At 36.4% G+C, this 25057-nt stretch overlaps 1 long non-coding RNA gene across 2 annotated transcripts; it reads left to right on the top strand.

Moving 5' to 3' along the window:
* The first annotated feature begins 10061 nt into the window (after nt 1-10061).
* Nucleotides 10062-21829, top strand: LOC111020120 (uncharacterized). 2 transcript variants are annotated; one of them, XR_015789350.1, is made up of 5 exons: nt 10062-10395; nt 10471-10529; nt 10618-10728; nt 20255-20431; nt 21229-21829. It is a non-coding gene; the product is annotated as an uncharacterized LOC111020120 (long non-coding RNA). The 2 variants fall into 2 exon arrangements; XR_015789349.1 differs by lacking the exon at nt 20255-20431 and having other exon boundaries at nt 10068-10395.
* The last annotated feature ends 3228 nt before the right edge of the window (nt 21830-25057 follow it).

The raw sequence follows: 25057 nt of genomic DNA on the forward strand, positions 1-25057 counted from the left end.
AACCATATTAGAATCAAATTTTAATATCCATCTCTTTCATAATTTGAATCCAATTCAAAATTAGCTTAATGTATCAACATACATTGTATTAATTGTATCTCATACAATTAACTTTAATACAATTTAGCAAATTTGAACAATTCCAAATCTTTTCAAGACTAAATGTTCTTAACTATCCTTTACGAGCTAACAAAGGGACCTAATGGACCTATAGATCAGAAGCTCCAACGATACGAGATTAATTGATTAAACTCATTAACCATATTAATCAACATTCATTAACTGTCAGTCACTCTAATAAAGACCCACAGTTGCACTATTCACATTGTAGAATATTTTGCGTTCATGGATTTTGACTATTAACAGTAAGTCAATCCTTCACGAGTATTTGTAACCACAGTTGGGTCAAATTACAATTTTACCCATGTGTTACATCTTAACCTTAAGTACTACTGATCCTCTAATGAACAACCCGGTTATGGTCCGACCAATAATCGGAAGTCCCTCTCGGATCAGTGAGAGGGTGGGGCCCCTTGTTCAAGTCCTGAGGTTAGCACTTAAGAGAACACTCATCTACTTACCCTAAAGTCGGAAAGAAGTGAATTGCATCTTGTGTAGCTAGTTATGTTCCCAGCTCCCCATTTGGTCTCGTCCCCAAAATGGTAGGAATATTGAGTTAGTAACTCGGGCCACTCTCACCCATAAAAATCAAAGGACGAGCCATAACAGGCAGGAGTCCATAACTCACTAAAGATTGAGATTAAGTTACCTAGTCATCCTATTGAAATATTAATCTATTAGATAACGGTGTTAAAGCTAAAGATTAATTATTTCTCAGTCCGATCTTATAAAAACTCATTGTATATGATAACTCCACTCGCATGTCTCCAAACTAACGACTTGTATCAAGTCATTTATAATTATTACAAAGTGGGTCGTATTCATAGTGTTACCAGGATAAGGTACCTAACCTTATCCATATACTATAGACCCTTTGGGTTACTACTTTAACATTATCCACCTGTATATATATACATTGTATATCAAATATATATTATATATATATCTATATTATATACTGTTCTAGTTACATGACATAACCTCGGATGTTAGTTTACTGGATTTGGGTTAATGCAATCTTAAGAGAAACATCAATAATAACTTCATTGAATAAATATTTGTTTTATGTTTACAAACCACAAGTTTAGGGCATCAAACCCAACAGTCCTATGACCTTTTAAGGTGGTGTAGTATAATTTCTACGTCACTCGTTGCTCTTATTCGATTCTTGTTCGAGTGAGACCGTCATAGAGGTATATTTGTTCAAAGCGTCTAGTTGATCTGATCGGTCTTGAGTTATGTCAAGACCCCGCTTTGAATGGAGTAGTTATTCTACGCTCATATATTTTTGGGCTCGATTCAATGCTTCTGAGAAAGTTGTTGGGGCCCTTTTTCTAAAAGAGAATAACAACTCTTTATTTCTTACACCAGATATGAAAGTGAGTAATGATATTCTATCGGTAAGATCTTTTACTTGTAATTTTTTCTCGTTGAAGCGAGCCACATATTCTTTGAGACTCTCCGTTGATTCTTGTTTTACAGTAAGGAGGTAGGTGTTGGGACTGTCTCTAGCTACCTTAAAAAGGTAAGAGACACGTGCAAGCGTACACGGTCACAAGTAATACTTGGGAGTAATCCAAGGTCGAATCCTCGGAGACTTGTGCTTTCAAAATAAAGTAGTAAAGTGAAATGGTTAAAAAATGCAATTGTGGTTTATGAAGAAAAACAGTGGCAAATGTTATTGTTTGGGGTTTCAAATATCAAGTAGTTTTATAAAACACAACCTCTCTGCTTCCTACCTTAGCTTTGATTGAAAATATGAAAGATACACACTGGAAATGGGCTAGCCAAAATCTGGCTATACTTGGGAATTTTCGTTCTACTCTTTCACGAACCACTTTTGGTTGCTGCAGAGCCTAGTGTAACCTACAATCATATTTCTATGTATGATTACAATCCTAGAATGTATTTATCAACTCATTTGCATTTATGGGTCAGAGGGCCCATGTCTAGCACCTTGTTTTATGTGTTTATGTCTAAGTTACAACCTATATTGGTTTGCTATTTTTTTACCTAACCAACCCTTCTCAGAGTTGGGTTTTAATGCATAAATCAATTTCCCAAAGGCCAAATGGAAAAAAGACATAAGAGAAGTTGAAAACTAAATTTGTGAATATTAAAGGAAATAAAACGCACGAAAACATAAGAAAAGTAATTTTCATTCAATTTAAATGAATAATAACGGCGTACAAGGATTTCTAGCTTGACATTCTTCACTTTGGAGCGTGAAGGGAGCATAAACTTAATTTAAAACTTTAAAATAACATAATAGATGAAGATTGAAAGTAAGAACTTGAAATAAAAGAGAAACCACAGGTAGAAGTTTGAAAATACAAAGAAAAAACAACTAAAACCTAACTCCTATGAACTCCAAAGCTGGAAAACGAAAACTAAAGCTATATGAGACCCAACTTGAGATGGAAAAATTATGATGAAGTGCTGAGGGAGAGACTCCCTTATATAGGTCTCCAAATAGGTTGAACTTCCCACCAGTTTAGGAGGAAATGTGTTAAGATTCTCCCAACAACCTTTCATTGACTTGGACTCACGATTTTTGCTTCATTAAGTAAAACACGTATTTTGGAGGTATTGACTGCCCAAATTGCACCAGGTGCAATTCCTGCAAAATAGAAAACTGTGATTTTCTTCAAAGTTTGACCACGTTTTTCTCACATTTTTTTCAAAGTACTATTTATTGAAAATTATCCAGAAATATTCTATGCATGTTCTACTTTAAGAATATGTAAGCCGTTTTAGCTAATAATGATGGGAAATGGTCAAACAAGCCTACCAAGTCACATTTTTGCAGTAAAAAGTCAACCCTAACATACCCCCAAACTTAGCCATTTGCTTGTCCTCAAGCAAAAACAACAGCAACAAATCCAAAGCAATCAACATGCTAGATGATGAATGAGCAATAATCCAAAGATTCTAAGTAAATGAATCATATCCGTCTCAGGAAGGACTCCACAAGCTAAACCTCCTAACTTTAATTTCAAGCCAACATTCTATAAACCATTATTGTTTTGAAAATAAAGATTATTCTAATCTCCTTCCTTTCTAAAACACAAAATTTTTTTTTACAAAACTAAGGAATATGCACATTTCCGTTTTTATTCAAAAGTTTTACATCAAGAAGACATGTGGACCGGCTACTAGCCCTTGAGGTTTTCCACTCACTAACATCAGTTTCCAGCCACAACCACTATGGAACCTTTTTAGGTAGCAACTCGGCATCAAATGATGTCGGCAATGGTTTTCACGAAGTCACCTTAATATGTAGGCTACTACCTTCCAAATGCCAATGTCGCCCATTTAAAAGATAAATGGGCGTCTACAATGGGACTCACGAAAAGTAAGTGCATTTTCTTGCCATCTTGTTTTTTACCACTCTTGTCTTTCTATCACTTTTTTTTTTCTTTCCCCCACTCTTATTTTCTCTCAAGACTCTTTTTTTACTTGATTTTTCTTCTTTTGGACTCTTTTCTCAATTTTTTTTTTTGCATATGACTCTTTTTTTTTTAATAAGACTTTTTTTTATTGCTTGAATTTTCTTTCTGACTTTTTTTCAAGACGTAAAAAGCATGTTCTTTCTAAAACAAAACGACACAAACTTCTGTCCCCCCCCCCCACACACACACACATTAAGGAAAATAGTGTCCTCGCTGGGGAAACAAATTTTGAAAGATGCAAAATTTGGTACAAAAAGGACAAGGACTTCCAAAGCAATGAAAAAGTTTAATCTTTAAAACAAAAAGAAGCAGAACACATGTTTATAACCAAAACAAAACATGGGGAAATGATTTATGGCTTGATCATAAAACTAGGAAATCTAACCTATTCATGCCCTCAAATGTCCTCATTGACAAGATACAAAAACAAAGAACTAAAAGAAAACTTTTCATCAAAAAGATGAGCACGCTGAGAGTTTTAGAAAAGATGATATCCAATAGGTAAGGACAAACTTGTAGATCGAACAAAGAAGCATGCAAAGTTTGAACTGAAAGCGATATGAAGAAATGCAACCAATATTTCTTCACTAACAGCACATCTCACAGAAACTATCCTAAAACTAAAAATAACCTAAACCAACTAACATGCAACCTAAAAGCAGAAATAACATACAAGATCAAGATCTGAAACATCAAGTATCAAAGCAAAGAGAGAGATATACTCCCCTAATCATCGTCTGAAGAATCATCGCTGGTAGAACTGGTGGTAGGTCGTGAAGAAGAAGCCAAGCTGGCCTTGAGCTCATTGAGGAGAGAATGTGCGCCATCTCCATACAACTCCTTGAGAAACTCACATGCGGCATGTTGAGTAGCCAAAATTATATTTGCGCCTTAACTCATCTTATTGTTCTCTCGTAACCATAGCTCGGGTCTTAGGATCCGCGGTGGTAGTGGGAGAATCATCTTCACGAACGATCGAGTATCCCCAAACTCTCCTTATGGATGTAACCAGCTTCTTAGGCGTCACTACATCCTCATCATCAGCCTCCACACCTGCTTTCAAACATAACTCTTATATAAGACTAGGAAAAACAAGCAGACCTACCATTTTCTCCGAGCAACTCCGAATCTTGTTTCTTATGAGTTCGCCAAAGTTGAACTCAATGCCCTTGATAAAAATGTAGACCATCATCACCATATTACGCTCGATGGAGACATCATGGGAAGTGGGGATCAACTGATTCTTCACCACATACGTTTAGATCGTGACTTGCTTATTGATAGCTAGGGTTTTAAGGAAAGCTTCTCCGTTGTCGAGACGATCCAAGACTTGTGTGGCCTACAAATGAGCTTACGTGCCTCCTCCAATTTTTCGTCCGTCGGATGCACAAAGTTTCATTCGCTACTGCATCAAACACATCCGGCAACCCATAATGAGTGTTAATTATTGAAGGAGAGAATCTTACCACTTTACTTTTTACTCTCACAGTATTTCTTCGGTATTGGTGAATGGTAGCATATAATTCTTTTACCATGGCCTTTGACACACGTATATGTGGGGAAAACAATGTCTCCCAACCATTCTCCACAAGTTGTCGCTTGACATATTCTAGCATAGGCTCTTATTCTTCATGAAAGCCCTTCTTAATCAAGAGTCCACAGGTTGTAAAGTCAAGTTGTTTCACTTATATCCTCACCCTTTTTGCTTTTGATGGTTGTTGTTCGGTAGAACTGGGCTCCTCTTCATTAACCCTTTAAGATGCTCTTCTGCCTCTTTAAGCACGCTAGGCCTCTTGGCTTTTTTAGATCGACCAACCTCAGCTTCTTTTGGTGTGGCCAAATGTGCTACAGCTGCCCGGGTGCGAGGTCTCGAAATTGTGCCTAGAGCAATTTGGGCTGAAATTTTATTCTTCTTTGCTTTTGTCACCACTTTGGTGAAAACACCTCTTCTTCTGAGTTCTCTGCAGTCGCAATGAATTTTTCGTCAGAAACATTCATACTTGAAATAGAAGAGGACATACCTTTTGAAGAATAGGGAGATGATTCCTCCATGGCTTCATTTGAGATATCCACAGGACCGGATGTTCCTTCTTGCACTTGAATAGGGGCCTCCTCCTCATCTTACTATGACTCATGCATCGGAGTGTGCATACGCACTTCAAACTAGAAGATATCGTCGTTTCCTTCTTCATCCTCACACTTTTCTCCATGGACTTCTTGGGATAAATTTCCAAGATCCTCATATTCTCCATCAAAATTCAGTCTCTCTTAAGCTTCCCTACTGTTTCCATCATCCTGCAATGAATCTTCTCCCATTGCTTCATTACAGGCCACCAAAATTTCGAAGATTTTTTACGTCGTCTTTTTCTGTTCTAAATCATAAAAAACTAAAGGATTTTTAGTAAAAATAAGATCTGAAAAGTTAGGAAACGAAATACCTCGTAGAGTGGCCGGTGGAGTGCTCTACAAAATTACGCTAGGTGCAATTTCGCAGTGAATTTCGATCGTGGCTGAATCCAAATGCTCCAATAGCTATTTGTCATGCTCGAAATCACTGCTAACCTGTTATTGGCTTTCTACATCCATAACACAAGTAATGGAAGGAGAGGAAGGGATAGACAATGTTAGGGTTGACTTTTTTCTACAGAAACATGTGTCGGGAGGTCTGTTTGACCACGATTTTGATCCATTTCCCATCATTATTTACCAAAAAGAACCACATATTCTTAAAGTAGAACATACACAGAAAATTTCTTCATAGAAGACAAACTATGGTACTTTAGAAAAAATATGAGAAAACTGCGGTCAAAGTTGGAAAAAAATAACAGAAATATGTTTTGTGCAGAATTGCCCTCGGTGCATTTTTGGAGAACAAAATGGCAAAAGGCACGTTTTGATTAATGAATGGCAATGAGGACATTTTTTACATGTTCAAACACATCTCAAACCGTGAGTCCAAGTCCAAGTGAGGTATGTAAAGTGAATCTCAACCCATTTCCACCTAAAATTTTGGGGAGTTTCAACCAACCTATGGTGCTATGAAAGGAAGTCATTCCTCCAGCAGAATTTCATTCCTTCCAAGCTTCATTTCATCTTTGTTTAGTTGCTCTCTAGTTGTAGGACACGTTTTTAGGGTTTATGTTTATGTTCTAGTTGTTCGTTTCTTTGTTTTTAGGCTTTTACCTTTTGTATTGCTTTTAATTCAAGTTCTTACTTCCATTCTTTGTTCATTCTATTCTTTTAAAATTATTTAGCGAGTTTCAACTCCCCTCACGCTCGAGAGAGAAGAGAGTCAAGCTACAACTCATTGTACGGCTTATTTATTCATTTAAATTCAATGAAAAATACTTCCTTTATGTTCTCGTGCATTTACTTTCCTTTAATTATGTTCAAAATTAGTAATCAACCTCTTTGTGGAATACCTTAGTCAAAATTATTTGATTTTGAACACACTCGGGATTTTGGCCATATTATGCCCGACACTTTTTTGGGTTGGTTTCTAAAAACTTCTCTTTACATCTTTTTTCCATTCGGCCGGTGGGAACTTGATTTATACACTAAAGCACAACATTGAGAAATGTGAGTTAGGTAAAATAATAGGAAACCAATTTGGGATGTGACTTAGGCATAAGCACATAAAACATGGTCCTAGACATAGGTCCTCTGACCCATAAAGCGAATGAGTTGATAAATATTCCCTAGGATTGTAATCACACGTAGACATATGATTGTAGGTTACCCTAGCCTCTGCAGCAACCAAAAGCGATAGTGAAATAGTAGAACTCTGGTGCATTTTTCCAACAAAGTGTGTTTTCCATGTTTTGCATCAAAACTAAGGTAAGAAGCAAATATGTTGAGTTTTATTAAATTTCTTGTTAGTTAAAACCTCAAACAACAACATTTCATTACATTTTTCTTCCTAAATCACAATTGCATATTTGAATCATTTCACGACATTACTTGATTTTGAATCATTCCTAAATCACAAGTCCCCGAGGATTTGACCTTGGATTACTTCCGAGTATTACTGTGACTGTGTGCGCTTGCATGAGTCTCTAGTTTTTTTAAAGGTAGAGAAAGTCCCAACAGTCAACTTTAAAGATTCGGATAAGGAGTTGTTTTGAGGGAAATTCAACCTATGGCGATGGTTCTAAATCATAAAAACCTAAAGTCTTTTTAGTCAAAATAAGATCTGGAAAATTAGGAGACGAAATACCTCATGGAGTGGGCGGTGGAATGCTCTAAAAAATTGCACCAGGTGCAATTTCGCAATGAATTTCGACCGTGGCTGAATCCAAATGCTCCAATGGCTCTGTGTCATGTTCGAAATCACTACTGACCTCTTATTGGCTTTCTACATCCATAGCAACAATAATGGAAAGAGGGGGAGGGATAGACAACTTTAAAGATTCGGATAAGAAATTATTTTGAGGGAAATCCAACCTATGGCGATTGTTCATATCATCTATGCTATTTGAATTTCTCCACTCAATTTTCTTGAATTTCCATAAATCTTTGCCATTTTTCATTTAGTTCCACTATCTTGGCACAAATATCCTCATTCTCCTTAACCCTCACCTCCCTTTTTTTTTATATTTTCAATACAATTCTTTCATTAATCCTAACAATTTTATCTCTTAAATCATAGCATTTACCACCCACAGATTGATTTTTTAAGGTAGACCTTGCTAAACTACTATTCTAATTTCTTTTCATCATGGCTTTCTTCATTAACCCCAACAACATGAGCTTCTAAAGTTCTTCTTTCATAACTTTCACTACTTATTCATAGGTTCTTTCTAGGGTTCATTCTCAAAGCTTCCTTTAGTTCCTTTCTTTATGCCATAGGATAAAAAACTATCCTTTCATTAGAGATAAGAGAGGGTTCAAGAGGAACCAAACCTGGTGAAGTAGGTGGTGTGGTAGCATCACCTTTTTCTTGCCCTTCTCTTTATCGCATGGCTTAGAGGATGAGGAACCTTCCATGGAATCTTTGCACTTTGCTCAAAACGAAACGAAAAACACCCACAAACTCAACGCGACCTTGCCGAAAATAAGAGGGGTGGGAAAGATTTTTGAAATTCTTGAAGATTTGATGAGAGAAATTTGAAAATAAGTTCGGGATTTTGGGAGATGAAAAACGCAAATGGGGAGGAAGATTTAGGGCTTACATGCCTTAATACACTATCACTCAGATTCAAAATGATAGTGTCGTACACTATTTCCTCCATAGTTTCTTTTTCTTCACCTATAAGGGTATGATGCAATTTTTCTGGTTCAAGAATTTCCTTTGATGCTCTCTGTTGTCCAAGAACAACTTTGATCTTGGCTTTCCAAAGCTTGAAGTCACCCTTTCCATCAAAATTTTCCTTTTCAAATCTTGTTAATGCCATGTTGTGAATCTTGCTTTAAGTTGTTGATGATTTCCTCTAACGTTGCTCTAATACCAGTTTTGTTAGGGATTTTTACTTAGGTTCAGCAAACATTTAGTTTTATTCACACACTAACTGTACAAATGAAGAAGATGAAGATAGAGGAAGATACGCAAAACATTATAGTGGTTCAGCACTTTGGCCTACATCCATTTTAATGCCAGAGGGCTTTTCAATAATCTAGAAATTTTACAAAAGATGAGTTTTTGTCATACTTTTCTCAATCTCTTTTGGGATTACTTCTACAACCTGATATGAAAACAATAGCCAATTGGATCTAAGAACCCTTATGGTTATACAAACCCCTAGATCACAAATGCTAAAACCCCCAAATCAAGATGATTTCAACCCAAGGAAGAAGTTAGAACGGATTTACCTTGATGATTAAGATCAAGAGTAGAGAAAACTTGTTTCAAAACTCAAAATTCGAACAACTCCACAAGATAGCTTGGTCAAGGCTACTTGAATTATTCTAGCATGCAAATCTAACACTCAAGAATTGCAAAGAATAACAAGCTGTAGGCTTTTGAAGCTCAATGGCTATTTTCATTTACTCATCAAATTTTGTTTTCAAAAGGAACATGCTAGGCTATTTATAGCCTCCAAAACAAACCTAATGTAATTTAAAACACATTAATGGAACTTAAGTTGGCCATAACACCGACTAACTAAAATGTTATTTTAAACACATTAATGCAACTTGAGTTAAACTCCACTTCAACTTCAGTTCCTTTAAATAAAATTAGAGTTCATTTAACGCAACGCCTCCCTTAAGCTCTATTTGGAAGATATTGACTTGAAAAGCTTCATCCCTCTCTTGATCATCCCTAACCGAGCTCACCAAGTATTGAACATGAGAAAGTAAAGCTTGTTGTAGCTTCTTGGCTCTTGATCTCGTTATGGGACTTTGAGGAATGACAATGGTGCTTTCTTGGTCCACATCACAACCCTTTTAACATAATGGTCTTTACAGTAAAAAGGTTTTTACCCAACTTTGTGTTGGTTTCAATGAATTGATTTACACTTGGAAAATAGGGCTAAGTCTTTCACCTCCATCAAAAAATTCATCTCATCTCCTAAATATTTAATATTGGCACGAATCAAGCGGATCACCATGAAATAATCAGATTCCAACTGAGCGTGCGAGCAATTTAACGAAGGGGCGAACTTCAGGCCTTCCAGAATCCCTCTGATTTCAGCAAGCAAAGATGTTAAAGGATGGGCAATGTTCATTAATTTTGCGGCCACCAAATCCCCATCCAACTTGCGAAGAACAAATCCAAGTCCTGAAGAAATGCGATAACATGAAGCATCAGTATTAAGCTTCTAGTGATTGTCTGGTGGAGGCGTCTAACATTGGGAAATTCGAAGAAATTGACGAGTCACCTTAGGTAACCAAGAGATTCCAACTTGGGCATGTGAGAAATTTTGAATATAAGAGCTAATCCAATCACATTTTATTTTAGGAAGAGAAATAGGTTTCCCATGAATCACATTGTTTCGGTCGCTCCAAATAGCCCAACAGGTAATTGCTGCTAAATCCCTTTCATCTAATTTTATTTTGATAATGAGATCCAGCCACAAATCCATGTAATTGAGATTCGTGTTAGCAGCGTATAGAGGCAGAAAGGGGAAGAGCAGATCCTATATCTTTTGAGCTCATTTGCAAAGAAAAATGGCGTGGAACGTACGCTCCAGCCTAGAGGAACATAACAAGCAAAGAGGTAACACATTCATTCCTCTTTTATGTAGATTAAGTGTAGTTGGGAGATGCTCATGTACTGCTTTCCATAAAAATAATTTTATTCTAGGAGGAAAAGATAAGCTCCATATAACTTTCCACTTTTCACCTTAATGTTCATTGCTGGTAGACACCTCATTGCACTTAAGGTGGATAAAAAGCTTGTACCCACTCTTTGCGTTATAGGTCCCTCGTTTGTCATAGTGTCATAGCCAAGTGTCTTGAAAATTACATGAACTTATAAGCAAAGCTAGAATCCAATCTCTATCCTCGCCATAATAGAAATTGGCAACAGAATTTACATCCTGATTCCCTTCTTGGTCAATAAACTCAGCCACATGGATTTCTGCATTTCCATTTGTGATAGTAATGGGGCGAAGGTAAGGGTTTGTGGCACCTATGTATCTGAAAAAAACTCTTATAGTAGAGTCATTTCCAACACGGGACACAACCCTTTGACAAGAGGATCTCTCCCCATAAAAATATTTTCCAAAAATAAGAAGAATTATTGGAATTAGAAGCAGAAATCACATAAGTATTTTGGAAGTACTTGACTTTTAAGACTTTGGAGACCAGGAGGTTGGGATTATAGAGAACTCGCCAAACCATCTTAGCTACGAAGGCTTGGTTAAAGCCTTTAAGGTCTCTAAAGTTTAGACCACCCAGCTGTTTAGGAAAGTACACTTTTGTCCCATAAAATCCAGCGAATTTTCTAAGTGTCATTAGTTGATCCCCACCAAAAACGAGCGAAAATTCGAGAGATATCCTTGCAAAATCCTTTTAAGGAGACGAAAGACATTCATGGCATAAAATAGAATAGCTTGACCAATACTCTTGATAAGAACTACTTTTCCTCCAACTAAAAAGAAAAAACGTTTCAAGCCTTGCATAGATTTCCAAATTTTGTCCTTTAGGAATGCCTAATCCAAACCTTTCCATCTAGAGAAAGATGAAGGCAACCTAAGATAAGAGCCAAAGTCATTTACCAATTTTACATTAAGAATGGTTTGGAGATAGTTATGGCTTTCAGGATTGACATTAGGAGAGAAAAGCATGGCAGATTTTGAAAAGATAATACATTGCCTTAAATCTAGACCATAACACTCCAAAAGTCGTTTAAGATTTAGGCATTTCGATTACGAAGATTTAAGAAATATGAGGTAGTCAATTGCAAAGAGGAGGTGAGAAATGCATGGACTATGAACATCAAACTTGATACCTGTAAGATGGCCCATTCTATTAGCATTATTCATCAACAATGAGAGACCATCGACACAAAGGAGAAACAAGGGGAGATGGGGTCTCCCTGCCTAATTCCTCTGGAGTGGGAAAATGAAAACCCCTTTGAGAGCCATTTATAAGAATAGAGAAATTGATTGTGGAGAGGGAATGCATAATTTGCAAAATCCATCTTTCATTTAAACCCATCTTCCTCATTAAATACTCAAGATAAATCCATTCAACTTGATCAACAACTTTGTTAAGATCTAGTTTAAGAGCTATCATACCATTCATACCAAATTTATAGGTTTTAATATAAAGAAGACACTTAAGGCAATAATGAGATTATTGGTGATAGCCCGATGAGGGATAAAGACTGAGTGCGCTTCAAAAATAACTAGGCCAATGACATTCTTCAAACGATTCATAATCGATTTAGAGATAATATTATAAGAGACATTACACAAGCTGATGGGTCTATAATCATAAACCAACATTGGCTGCTTCACCTTTGGAATAAGGGTAATGTAGGTGTTATTCCAGGGCCAGACCTCCATATTGTTGTTTAGGACGACAAGCTTCCACCATTTTAGGCCCCACTATTCCAATAATTCTGATAAAAAAGAGATGGAAAGCCATATGGACTAGGAGATTTCGTCGGAACATTTGTTTAATGGCAGCCTCAATTTCCTCTAGACCATAGGAAGCAAAAAGGTGAGAATTCATCTATGGAGATACACTTGGTTGAATGAGGTTTATAATGGCTTCAAGATCTGAAGTTGAAGGATTAGAATAAGTGAAAATAGATTGAAAATTTGGTAATGAAAGTATTTTCAATCGCATCCAAGTCTTCCATCTAGCAACCATTATCATTTTTGCGATGCCCCGAATAGTGTTACATGTTTTCCTCATAGAACCATTTTTGTGAAACTACTTAGTGTTGCAATCTTCCCATTTGAGTCAATGTTTTAAGAAGCTCTAAAAGGCCAGAAAAATCATTCTCCAATAAATGAATAAGAGTGGAATCAAGGGGTAGAAGCTAGTTGTAAGCATATGCAAGGGCTGTTTTTTTGTGTTTTGATATGTTTAAAAAGCTACCGGATGTTTGAATGACCCAATCAGCCCAGAGTTGAGGAGGAGGCATGAATACTGTCCGAGAAAGAGAAAGAGGTCTCTGTAACAGACAAATGGGCATCCCTTTATATAACGACCTACTCACAATCTGAATTCCGAGACGAGTATTCCTCAAACCAAAAGGGTTTTAAAATACTCCTATTGTGGGCTCTGGACGAATCATAGAGATGCAGAGCAATAGCACGATGATCGGACTTGGACCATTGGAGATGAAAACGTTTGCATATGGAAAAATAGAATAGAAAGAGTCATTACACTGAAACTGATCCAAGCGCTTCTATTGGGACTTCCTCTACCTTCAAAAGATAAGAGATATGTGCAGAGTCACAAGTAATACTTGGGAGTAATCCAAGGTTGAATCCTCAGGGACATGTGCTTTTTAAAATGGTTTTAAATAAGTGAATGATTCAAAATGCAATTGGTTGGGGAAAATGCACCAGCCACTTTTGGTTGCTGTAGAGGCTAGGGTAACCTACCATCATATTTATATGTGTGATTACAATCCTAAAAAGTGATTATCAACTCATTTTCATTTATGGGTCATAGGGCTTATGTCTAAGACCTTTTTTATGCACTTATGTCTAAGTCACATCCCATATTCGTTTCCTATTACTTTACCCAACCCACCCTTCTCTGAGTTGGGCTTTAGTGCATAAATCAATTTTCCAATGGCCAAATGGAAAAATGACGTAAAGACATTTTTTAAAAAACTAACCCAAGATTGCGCCTGGCGCAATCTTGTCAAATCTCGAGAATGTTCGAAAATCAAATCATTTGACTAAGGCATTTCACAAAGAGGTCGATAAATAACTTAGTGCATAATTAAAGGAAAGAAAACCAACAAGAACATAAAAGAAGGAATTTCCATTGAATTTAAATGAAAAATAACGGCATACAAGGCGTTCTAGCTTGACCCTCTTCTCTTTCGAGCGTGAGGGGAGTGTAAACTTGCTTAATAACTTTAAGGAACGGATTAGATGAAGACGGAAGTACAAACTCGAATTAAAGGCACTACGATAAGTAAAATAATGAAAATACAAGAAACGAACGACTAAAATGTAAATCTAAAGCTTATGAACAATTTCTCTACCTAAAAACGAGAGAAAGGAAGATGAAAACGAGATGAGAATGGATGATTTTGCTATTGGGGGAGTGGCTTCCTTTTATAGGCCCTCAAGTTGGTTGAACTACCCTCAATTTTTAACGGAAATAAGTTGAGATTCTCTCAACAAACCTTCCTTGACATGGACTCACGGTTTTGGGTTGGTTCAAATAGGTTGAAAATGACTCGCTTGCCCTTCATTAAGTGAAAACGTTTTGACCAAGTTGACCTAAAAAATGCGCCAGGCGCAATTCCTCGAAAAAGGTTTTTCTGTGATTTTCTTCGAACTTTAACCACATTTTTCTCATATTTTTTCTAAACTACCATATGTTGTAAATTATCCCGAAATATTCTATGCATGTTATACTTTAAGAATATGTAAATCGTTTTAGCTAGTAATGATGGGAAATGGTTCATTTTTATGGTCAAACAGACCTACCGACACACATTTATGCAATAAAAAGTCAATCCTAACACACTCTCAAACTTAGCCATTTTTCCTTAAACAAAAACAACAACAACAAATCCATTACAATCAACATGCTAGAAAGATGAATGATCAACAATCTAAAAGATTCTAAGTTATCGGATCATATTCGTCTCAGGAAGGACTCCATAAGCGAAACCTCGTAAATTTAATCTCAAGCCAACATGTCATAAACCATTCTTGTTTTGAAAATAAAAATTATTCTAAATCCTCTTCTTTTCAAAAACACACAACTTTTTACAAAACCAAGGAATGTGCACACTTCCGTTTTGATTCAAAAAGTTTTACATCAAGAAGACACATGGATTGACTACTAGCCCTTGAGGTTTTCCACACACTAACATTGGTTTCCAACCACAGCCACTCATAAAAACTTTATAAGTAGCAACCCGACATAAAATGATGTCGACAATGGATTTCAAGAAGTCACTTTAATATGTAGGCTACTACCTTCCAAGATGCTAATACCACCCGTTTAAAGATAAATTAATGTGTACAGTGGTGACTCGCGAAAAAGTAAGTGTGTTTTCTTGTCGCTCATGTTTCATACCACTTTTGTCTTTCTCTCACTTTATTTTTCTTTTCTTTCCTCCACTCTTATTTTCTCTCAAGACTCTTTTTTGAACCTGATTTTTTTTTTCTTTTCGACTCTTGTTTTCATATTTTTGTTCGAAATATTTTCTTGCATATGACTCTTTTTTGCATAAGATTATTTTTTATTGCTTGTATTTTATTTTTAACTTTTTTTTGAAATGTAAAAAGCATTTTCTTTTTAAAACAAAAAGACACACACACTACCCTCCCCTTCCACACACGCACAAAAAAGTTTAAGTTTTAAAACAAAAAGAAACAGAACACATGTTTATAATCAAAACAAAAAGTGGAAAATGACTTTTGGCTTGATCATAAAACTAGAAAATCTAACCTATTCATGCCCTTAAAATATCGTCATTGACATGATACAAAAATAAAGAACTAAGGAAAGTTGTTCATTAAAAAGAAGAGAATGCTGAAAGTTTTGAAAAGATGTTATTCAAGAGGCTGAGGATCAACTTGTAGCTAGAACAAGGAAGTATGGAAAGTTTGAACTTAAAGCAACATCCCGAAACACAACAAATATTTCTTACTAACAGCATAAAATCTCACAAAACTATCCTAAAACCAAAACTAACCTAAAAAACCTATCAAGCAAACTAAAAAAATAAAAACATACACTATCAAAACAAAAAAATATCCAATATTCAAGCAAAAAGAGAGAGATACTCCCCTAATCATCATCATCTGAAGAATCATCGTCAGTGGAAGAGATGGTATGTCGTGAAGAAGATGGCAAATCAGCCTGAGTTCGTTGGGGAGTAAAGGTGCATCATCTCCATAAAGCTCCTTGAGAAACTCATATGTAGCATGATGAGTAGCCAAGCGAAGATCATATTTGCGCCTTAACTCATCGTATTGTTATCTCGTAACCACACCTCGGGTCTCGGGATATGAGGCAGTAGTGGGAGAATCCTCCTCGCGAATGATCGAGTAACCCCAAACTCTACTTATGGACGTGGCCGGCTTCTTAGGTGTGATTACATCCTCATCATCAGCCTATACACTTGCTTGCAAACATAATTCTATTAGTAGTCTAGGAGAAACAAGTGGACCTACCATTTTCTCCGAGCAACTCCGAATCTCTTTCCTTATGAGTTTGCCAAAGTTGAACTCAATGCCCCTCATTATAATATTCACCATCATCACCCACTACGTTTGATGGAGGCATCATGTGAAGTAGGGATCAACCGATTCTTCACCACATAACTCCACATGGTGCCTTGTTCATTGATATCAAGGGGTTTTAACGAAAGCTTCTCTGTTGTCGAGACGGTACATGACTTGTGTGGTCTACATAAGAGTTTACGCGATCCACTTGTTCGTCCGTTGGATGCACCAACATCTCATAACATATTCAACCCATAATGAGTGTTAATAATCGAAGGAGAAAATCTTACCACTTTACCCATTACTCTCACGGCATCTCCTCGGTTTGGGTGAGTGGCAACGTAGAATTCTTTTCCTAAAGCCTCTGACACACGTGTTGGGTGGAGCAAACAAAGTCCCACAACCATTCTACACAAATCGTCGCTTGACATATTCTGGCACAAGTTATTGTTCCTCGTCAAAACCCTTTTCAACCAAGATACCACAGGTTGTGAAGTCCGGCTTTTTCACTTCCAACCTCACCATTTTGGCTTTTGATGGTTGTTGTTTGGTAGTAGTGAGCTCCTCTTCATTGGTCTCTTCAAATTGCTCTTCTGCCTCTCCAAGTGGCCTAGGCCTCTTGTCTTTTTAAGATGGATCAGCCTCAATTTTTTTTGGACGGCCAAACGCACTACAGCGGCTTAGGTGCAAGGTCTCAAAATTGTGCCAGGCGCAATTTGAGTCGGAGAAAATACTTTTCTTTTTCTTTGCTTTCATCACCACTTTGGCCAAACACACTTCTTCCTCTAGGTTCTCTACTGTAGCAATAAAGTTTGGGTCATAAACATTCAAACTCGAAAAAGAAGGGGTCATAACTTTTGAATAAAAGGAAGATGATTCCTTTGTGGCCTTATTTTGGACATCCATAGGACCAAATACTCCTTCTTGCACTTGATAGGGCCTCCTCTTTATCTTGCTGCGACTCATGCACCGGAGTACGGATTCGAACTTCATATTGGGAGATATCGTTGTTTTCTTCTTCTTCCTCACACTCATCTCCACGGACTTCTTGGGGTAAATTTCCAAGATCCTCATCTTCTCCATCAACATTCAGCCTCTCTTGAGCTTCTCTACTATTTCCATCATCCCCTAATTGATTTTCCCCCGTTGCTTCATTCAAAACCACCAAAATTTCGTCGATTTTTTGACGTCGTCCCTTCCTGTTCTAAATCATAAAAAACTAAAGGCTCTTTAGTCAAAATAAAATTTGGAAAAGTGGGAGACGAAATACGTTGTAGAGTGGTCGGTGGAGTACTCTCCAAAATTTCGACCGTGACCAAATCTGAATGCTCCAATGGCTCTGTGTTGCGCTCAGAATCACCACTAACATGTTATTGACTTCTACATCCGTAGCAACATTAATGGAAGGAGGGTGAGGGATACATAACTCTAAAGATTCAGAAACGATGTTATTTTGAGAGAAATCCAACCTACGGCTATTATTCATATCATCTAATGCTAATTGAATTTCTCCACTCAATCTCTTTGAATTATCCATAAATCTTTGTGATTTTTCATTTAGTTCTGCTATCTTAGCACAAATATCTTCATTATCATTATCCCTAATCTCCCATTTCTTATTCTCAATGTCAATTCTCTCATTAATCCTAGTAATTATTTCTTCTAAATCAGAACCTTTATCACCCACAGAATGGGTTTTTCTAAGGTAGACCTTGTTAATTCTTCTAATCTTTTTGTCACTATGGCCTCCTTCATTAACCCTAGGAACATGGGTTTCTAAAGTCATTTTTTAAGAACTTTCACGAATTATTTATAGGTTCTTTCTAGGGTTTATTCTTAAAGCTTCCTCTAATTTCTTTCTTTTTACCCTAGGATAAAAAATTATCCTTTCATGAGTGATATGAGGGGGTTCAAGAGGGATCATACCCGGTGGAGTAGGTGGTGGTAGCATCACTTTTTTCTTCCCCTTCTCTTTGTCGCATGGCTTGGAGGAGGAGAAGCCTTCCATGGATTCTCGGCATTTTGCTTGAAAACGAAAAAAAAAACTTCCTCAACTTAACCTAACTTGGCCGAAAATGAGAGGGGTATGAGAGATTTTTGGGATTCTTGATGATTTGATGAGAAAAATTTGAAAACAAGTTGGGGATTTTGGAGATGAAAAACACAAATGAGGACGAAAGATTAATGCTTTTTTTTCATTTAAAACATCTTGGGTTTTAACAATGGGGCCTTTATGTTTTTAAATAGCCCAAAGCCCATTTAAAACAAACCCAAGATACGCCCATGAAAATCCTTAATTGAAATTCAGAAATCTCCAAAGTTTTGTTTTTCTTAAATTGTCTGGCACAATTTTGAAATAGCCAAAATCTTGATCATGCAAAATTCAAATGCAAAAACAAAAATTATATTTGAAATCTAAACAAAGAAACATAACAAAAGGTATAAAAATTTTGCAAAAATTAGACAAAAAATATTTTACATAAAAATTCCCTCAACAAGGTAATCAAGACTAGTGATTCCCTTAGCAAGCATAACAAAAGAGTATATTAAACAGCAGCAAACAAGGTATGAAGTAAGATGAGGAGCACAGGGTCCATGGAATGCCAATGACCCTAACATGTAATACTATGTATGATATATATTATCCACAAAACATCTCAACATACTGTCCAACTAATGCAAATACTTCTACATAGAAAAGATCGTGACTAAGCACAAGTGAACAAAATAACATGCTGTTAACAACAAACCAAGAGTTATAAAACTACCTCGATTCAACTAATGAGTAAAAACAAAATAATAATAATGGCCACCAAGTGGCTTTTTTTTTTTTATGGGCCTTGCATATTTAAGTCTTGTTCTGTTCCTTCTTATGGGAGAATGCCCGTTGCTCTTTGTCTTGCTTATGTTATTGAGAACTTCAATCCTGTACAAAGAAAATCAAATTATTAAAAGGTTCAGGATAAAAAAAATACTTAAAAGTAAAGAAGCATGATAGTAATGTACAAACTTCCCTCCTACATATTTTACTTTAAAGAACGTTGCAGGTTTTCAACTTTCACTCATTTCCTCAAGCTCATTTGATCTCTCTTCTTCTACTACCATGCTGCAATTTCGCTTCTTCAAAGCACAATATTACATGTATGCATTAGTTTTTGAAAATTGGACTTTTGGGTGAAACTTTAACTTAGAATCCTTCGTCCGAATCTATCTCACCTTCTTCTAGTTCTTCATTTACTTGATCCTTGCAAGGTTAGGTCAGCTCTCCCTTCTTTATATCTTGATTTGTCTCCAAAGATTGTCGAGAGAAAGGGAAAAGTGGTCCAATATTGAGAGGTGACGAGTTTAGGTCCATTGTAACCTCATGCTCAATTACCTCTACCGGTTTCTCGGGTTCAGCTTCCTTATTCTTCCATACCACGTTTATCACTTCAGGGACTGGTGGATCATTGTTGTCCACTAGGAGCTCAGGTTTGCCATATTCAAGCTTGCTCCATACATTGATTGCCTCACCTTACTCATTGTTAAGAAACGCTTCTAGTGGAATATTCCCCAACTCATCGACCAGCTCCATTTGGATCTGCAGCCTACATAATGCTTGATCATTTCTTGCCATAAAATCTATCATCGTTTCTTCAAGGCTAGAAATTTCCAATGATTACATTTGTTCTAGCATTCATGGTTGTTCATACTCTTGTTGAGGTTGTGTCAGGAATTCTTAGGAAATGTGCTTGTGATGAATGTTGGTTGATGTGTGCAGTGTGTGCAGACCAAGAGAATTCAAATTTGATCATCTACATTATGGTTGTAGTGTGGTTTTGAATAAGAGTTTAATTCTTGTTGGTTCCCTTGTTGACCTAGATGATAAAAAGATGAAGGATTAGATGGACAAAATTCAAATGAATGATGACTATCACCACAACATACACAACAAAATTCATTCAGAGGAGCTATCGGCATGCTACTTCCCACGTCAAGGTTATACATCATTTGCACATCCATTTCAAACACTCCTGCTGGTTTCTTAGTTCAATACAAGTAACGTCTCTTACCTTTTTTCATTCTTTTTTTTTCTTTCGAATTTTCTTTTGTTTTCTTGATCTCTGTTCTCACCTTAACCTCCTTAGGGACTCCTGCAACAAAGTCTTAGTGCTAAAAAAAATTACCCTTTTAAGGTTAGATATAACAAATGATCTCAAGGAATAAGAGATATGCAACAATCACAATATGAAACAATTCGCTTCAAAAGAAAATGAATTTGAAAATTAATTAGTCTCCGGCAACTGCGCCAAAAACTTGTTGGGGCTTTCTCTACCTTCAAAAGATAAGAGACATGTGCAAGTGTACACAGTCACAAGTAATACTTGGGAGTTATCCAAGATCGAATCCTCAAGGACTTGTGCTTCTGAAAACGGTTTTACAGAAGTGAATTATTCAAAATGCAATTGTGGTTTATGAAGAAAATAAAGATAAAATGTTGTTGTTTGGGGATTCAAATTGCAAGCAATTCAATAAAACTCAACCTCTCTGTTTCCTACCTTAGTTTTGATGAAAAATATGGAACATACACACTTTGGAGAAAATGCACCAGCCACAACTTGGCTAAATCTTGGAAATATGAGTTTGACTCTTTCAGAACCGCTTTCTGTTGCTGTAGAGGGTAGGGTAATCTGCAATCATATTTCTATGTGTGATTATAATCCTAGAAAATGATTATCAACTCATTTTCATTTATGGGTCCGAGGGCTTATGTCTAGGATTGTGTTTTATGTGCTTATGTCTAAGTCACTTCCTATATTGGTTTCCTATTATTTTACCTAACACACCCTTTTCAGGCTTTAGTGATACGAATCCATTTGTGACCAATTACATGTACCAAAGGAGCAATTACAAGAAGCAAGACAAGAAGATTCAAGAGGCTTTCACACTGCACCTTCAAAAGCTTGTTCATGCACAATAATCAACAAAGAGTTTTGAGCCCAAATTTGTTCGTAATGTTACTTCAATGAGTCAAGAAGAGAATGGAGCAAAGATGGCACGGGAAAAGTTGTCTATTTTGAGAGATGGCACGGAGGACAAAAAATGTGTGCATAATTGTGAACAGGTGCCTTGGCAGATTGCACCCCTTGGGAGTTTGTGAAGTCAAAACTTGTCAAATGTCATCCAAATGTGAAGCGCCTCCTACAGCACATAGATAAGACCATTTTAAGCATGACTACGTTTTCTGATCCGCATTTAAGTGTCTAGAATGATGTGCAATCAAGTTTTAATTTGCATGTCTTATTTTCTACAATTTGCATTAAGTAGTATTTTGAAAAACTTTTGGTGTTCTTATGTTGAACGACCATTTGGCCTATTTAAAGGCTTGGAATGCTCTTGTTATGGGGAGAACTTAAGATTAAACATATTGAAATTCAAGAACTTTTGTTCCTTAAACCGATTCATTGGATTAGTCTCGATCAAGCTAATTCTGGAGTGAGTCGTCTTAGGATCTAGGAGTGTCTATCATAGATTCTAAGTCCGATCTAAGAGTGATTCATCTTCTAACCTTACTGTTGGTTGGAATCATTCGGTAAGTTAGTCGTTTTTGTGAATGTTTGCAAGGATCCTAGAAGGACCTCTAGCTTTGTAAACACGAGCAACCTTAGCGCTTATCATTTAGTGCATAAATCTATTTCCCATTGGCCAAATAGAAAAAAGACGTAAAGACAATTTTTTAGAAACCAACCCAAGATTGGGCTAGACGTAATCTGGTCAAATCCCGAGCATGTTCGAAAATCAAATCATTTGACTAAGGCATTCCATAGAGAGGTTGATAAGTAACTTAGTGCATAATTAAAGAAAACAAAACGCACAAGAACATGAAAGAACTAATTTCCATTGAATTTAAATGAAAAATAATAATGTACAAGGCATTCTAGCGTGGCCTTATTCTACTTCGAGTGTGAGGGGCGTGTAAACTCACTTAAGAACTTTAAAAGAACAGAATAGATGAAGAATGAAAGTACAAACACCAATTAAAGGCATTACGATAAGTAAAAGAGTGAAAATACAAGAACAACTAAAAGGTAAATCTAAAGCTTATGAACAAATTCTCTAGCTAATAAGGAGAGAAAGGAAGATGAAAACGAGATGAGAATGGATGATTTGCAGCTGGGGGAGTCGCTTCCTTTTATAGGCCTTCAAGTTGGTTGAACTACCATCCATTTTAGGTGGAAATGGGTTGAGATTATCTCAACAACCCTTCATTGACTTGGACTCACGGTTTTGGGTTGATTCAAACAGGTTGGAAATGACTCTCTTGCTCTTCATTAAGTGAAACACACGTTTTGACCAAGTTGACCTAAAAAATGTGCCAAGTGCAATTCCTGGAAAAAGTTTTTTTGTGATTTTCTTCAAACTTTGACCGTATTTTTCTCACATTTTTCTAAAGTACCATATATTGCAAATTATCCAAAAATGTTCTATGCATGTTTAATTTTAAGAATATGTAAACCTTTTTAGCTAATAATGATGGGAAATGGTTCATTTGTATGGTCAACAAGGCCTACCGACACACATTTCAGTAGTAAAAAGTCAACCCTAACAGCTTCCAAAGTTGGGAAATTGCAAAGCGGTTGTTACATGTTGCATGTCCACAATTAATGTGAATGCAAGTGCAAGTATACACTATTCTAGTCGATTGTAATATAAACAAGGTCGAAATCCACAGGGACTAAGGAATACAACAAAATGCAAATAAAAGATAATCAATGTTGTATAAGTAGAACTAAGTAAAATATTATAAAACACATAAAGAAATTCCAAGAAAGAAAATGCTGTAAATCAAAGATTTTTGAGGCAGGGAAATGCTTTGACAAAAATAACAGAAAGGAGAAACAAATGATGAGATGATAACGAGGGAGATTACTATATACCTTCACTCGCTCACTGAAGACGCTCTAGCATAAAATCGCAGCTAATGCTCAAATCGACTGGGTTCCCTTCTGAGACACCAAAAAATAAATATCTACAACTTCTGTTGCTAAATACCCAAGCATAAAGAACAGTTTATAAGCATGGTTAGGCAGACATTATCCCTAAGCATCATAAATCTACTAGAAAAGAGTAGCTAACCACAAAGAGAGTCAAACACGCTGCCTATGTACCCTTCCGAGTCATACAAGAGCAAACAAACTGATAGATGCGGCCGATAAAGATCAGTAAGATGGAAATATTATAACAACTGTATTTAACAGCAGGAAAAACATGCTAAAAGTCCTCTATTCACAAATTATAGCAATGGATCCCCCCCGAAAATGGAGTTTAGTTCATGGGGAATGGGGAAAATACAATGGGTAAATAAAAGAAACAACCTATTTCGTGAAAGAATGCTTTTAAACCCGTCGAAACCTCCAGCTCAATGAAGAAACCAACAGTTCCAACTTCCTATCATCAACTTCCTTTTCAAAAATGGGTTATGCTCTCCTTGCCTTCAGCACCAGATTTTGAATAATTTCTTGCTTGGTATCTATTCCCCCTTGGGGATTGATAATGAGACAACCACCATCTTGTTGCTTTTATAGCTCCCCAAATTAGAGAAAAACCCAATAAAATGCACATGGTACGAACTTCAGTAAAATCTCGCATAAAACTTGTTACAGATTTGCTACCTAGAAATTTCTACGGCAAGTGATGCTCCAGCATCAGGAGCTCTAGCATCTAAAAGCCCTAACAATTCCTTTGGTTTCTCCTGCTTCCAATAATTCTAGATTCTACAAAAACAACATAGCTGAGCTCAGATTCTGCAAATTATCAGTACACCAAGTAAATTTTCTCCAATGAATCCCCATATCCGTAAGAGAGCAATGATCCATAAAACTTCTTAAGCCAGAAATATAAGAAGTATCATAACGGGAGATTTGGGAGGCCTCATGACTCCAAAGATTAGTTTGAAATCTCCCCTAATCAGCCATGGAGAATCATCTATATTATAAATTCGACGAAGAACTTCCCAAATGATATGACGCTTGTGGGCTGTTGAGTGACCATAGAAACCCATAAAGGGCCATGAAATATTATCCAACAAAATTGAGCAATTGATATGATGCGAAAAGAAGGAACAAATGAAATATTGATATTATCCTTCCAAAGAAAACAAACCCCGCTGCTAATACCCAAACTTTTAACTACCAAACATCCGTGAAAATTGAGCGTGAGTTTCAATTTATTAGTTAAATGCTCATTACATTTGGTTTCCATAAGAAAAAGAACAAGAAGTTTTTTGTGATACAAGAAATCACTTAGGACACAGAATGCTCGAGGGTCCTTCAACCCTCAAACATTCCAACATATTATTTTCATAGCGTTTGACGAGACCTTTCTACAACTGGCAGCCTTAAGCGACTGCCTTACTCGCCTATAGCTTAATCCGACCCTGAAGAGAATCTCATAAAAAGTTTCTAATGAATAAGGTTAGCATTATATGGATTGAATATTTTCATCTCAGAGATATGGCACTTCCAAAACTAAGAAAAATAATCATGTCTGTGAAAAAGAAAATAAAATTATTCTGATATAAATAAATAAATAATATAATTTTTAATTAATAAACAATTTTAGAATTTTAACATCCCGTGGGCGTGCCGAAGTTGTTATCGGACATGACTAGAAATCATGTGGGCT

The sequence above is a fragment of the Momordica charantia genome (assembly GCF_013281855.1).
Source record: "Momordica charantia cultivar OHB3-1 chromosome 1 unlocalized genomic scaffold, Mcharantia_2.0 BLBB01000001.1, whole genome shotgun sequence".
NCBI classification, from domain to species: domain Eukaryota; kingdom Viridiplantae; phylum Streptophyta; class Magnoliopsida; order Cucurbitales; family Cucurbitaceae; genus Momordica; species Momordica charantia.